This window comes from Colobus angolensis, unplaced genomic scaffold (genome assembly GCF_000951035.1).
Source record: "Colobus angolensis palliatus isolate OR3802 unplaced genomic scaffold, Cang.pa_1.0 Scaffold143, whole genome shotgun sequence".
Lineage (NCBI taxonomy): Eukaryota > Metazoa > Chordata > Mammalia > Primates > Cercopithecidae > Colobus > Colobus angolensis.
The window spans coordinates 217,236-219,371 of NW_012114522.1; the positions used below are offsets into that span (position 1 = coordinate 217,236).

The window sequence follows — 2,136 nt, forward strand, 5'->3', positions numbered from 1 at the left end:
ACAGGCATGAGCCACTGCTCCCAGCCAGGAAACAGCATTCTTGAGATAATTCATGTAATTCACCCATTTAAAGTATATAATTCATTCTTTTTAGTATGCCCACAGAGTTGTGCAGCCATCACCAGAATCAGTTTTAGAACCCACAAAGGAACTCTGTACCCTTTACCCAAAACCTCCCATGCCCCCAGTTGCAGGCTGCCACTGACCTACCTTCTGTCTCTGTGACTCTGCATCTTCTGGACATTACTGTGGATGGGCTCATACAGTCAGTGAGCTTGTGACTGGTGCCTTCTACCAAGCAGGGTTTTCAGTGCAGTAGCCTTTCTTTCTTTTTTTAATTGAGACAGAACCTCTGCCTCCCAGGTTCAAGTGATTCTCCTGCCTCAGCCTCCCAAGTAGCTGGGACTACAGGCCCATGCCGCCATGCCTCCATACCCAGCTAATTTTTTTGTATTTTTAGTAGAGACGGGGTTTCACCATGTTGGTCAGGCTGGTCTCAAACTCCTGACCTCAAGTGACCTACCCGCCTCGGCCTCCCAAAGCGTTGGAATTACGGGCGTGAGCCACCACACCCAGCCTAAGATAGACCAGTTCACTTACTGTTACATCTGTTTACTCTCTCTTTGCTGTGTCTTCTACCTTTAAAAATCTCCCCACTAACTTCCCATTCTCCTTTAGCTGCCATCAGTCACTTCCCTTCTCTGCAAACATCTCTGGAGAGTCTCAGCCTCAGCCCACAGAGCTTCCCACTGCTCTGAGGTGGGCCTTGTTTGCAAGACTTCTTGGCCCTCTTGGCCTGGACCCTGTCTCCTACTTCAGCCATCCTTCCTTAACTTTGCTAGTGGTTTTTGTTGCCACCCTCCATAGCAGCGTTTCCCTTCCAGATCATGTCTTTACATCTCTGGGCACTGCTCTGGTCCTGCCTGCCTTTCCCTCTCTGTACCCTGCAGGCCGCTGCCCCCATCTTGAGTGTCCTCTTCACTTGGCTTTCAGAGGGCCTCCTGGGTGTTCCCCGACCCACTTGCCACTCCCCAGTCACTGGGTTCAGTCCTTCCTGCCCACCAGCACATGCTTTCTAGGCTCTGTCCTAAGCCGTCTTCTCTCTTTGTAGTCTCTGGGCCAGTGCTGCCCTAGAGAGTGGCAGAATTTTCTATAACCGTGGAAATGCTCCATAGCTATGCCGGCCAAGACAGTAGTCACTAACCACATATAGCTGTGGAGCCCTTGAAATGCAGCTAGTGTGACTGAAGAACTGAACCCCTGATTCGGTTTAATTTTCATTAAATTTAAATTTATATGACCCTATGTGGGTAGTGGCTCCAGTATTGGGCAGGGCAGCCCGAGAGTCAGGGCTGTTCTCCTGTCTTTGGTGTCTAAGATGAGGGACCTCAGAGGACCTATCTCTGGAGCTGCAGTTCAGTGTAGCCAACTGCCCCGTGACACTTACATTTGGCTGATTTGTGGATATGTCAGACACGGTGTGATAAGCTGAGCTTTCTGTCCTCCTCCCCACGTAGGTCCCTGCCCCTCCCCCATTTCCCCCACTTTGTATCTAATCAAGCTAGAAACAGGTCACCACAACTCTTCATTTCCCCTCACCAAGCCTTTTGTTTCCCCTACTAAATATTTTGCAAAAAGAAAGTGTGTACATTTGTATTCACATACATATATATGCACATATACATGCACATATGCAGGCGTCCCCAACCTCTGTTAAAAACCGGGCTGCACAGGAAGAGGTGAGCAAGCATAACCACCTGAACTCTGCCTCCTCTCAGACCAGTGGTGGCATTAGATTCTCGTAGGAGCGTGTATGACTTCGTTCTCACACTGCTATAGATATACCTGAGACATATAAATAAAAGAGGTTTAATTGGCTCACAGTTCTGTGGGCTGTACAGGCTTCTGTTTCTGGAGAGTCCTCAGGAAACTTGCACTCATGGCCGAAGGTGCAGGGGAAGCAGGAACATCTTCACATGGCCTGCAGGAAAGACAGAGGGAAGGGGAGAGAGAAAGAGAGAGAGACAGGTTAAGAGGGAGAGAGGGAGAGAGGAGGGAGAAAGGAGAGCACCTGTAGGGGGAGTTGCTACCAAGGGAGCACTCGGGGGATGATACTAAACTGTTAGTAACCACCCC

General features: G+C 49.6%; 1 protein-coding gene across 1 annotated transcript in view; it reads left to right on the plus strand.

Annotated features, from left to right (window-relative positions):
• The window catches only part of HTT (huntingtin), a 188,082-nt gene that overhangs the window by 85,267 nt on the left and 100,679 nt on the right, over window positions 1–2,136 (plus strand). The window lies entirely within an intron of this gene.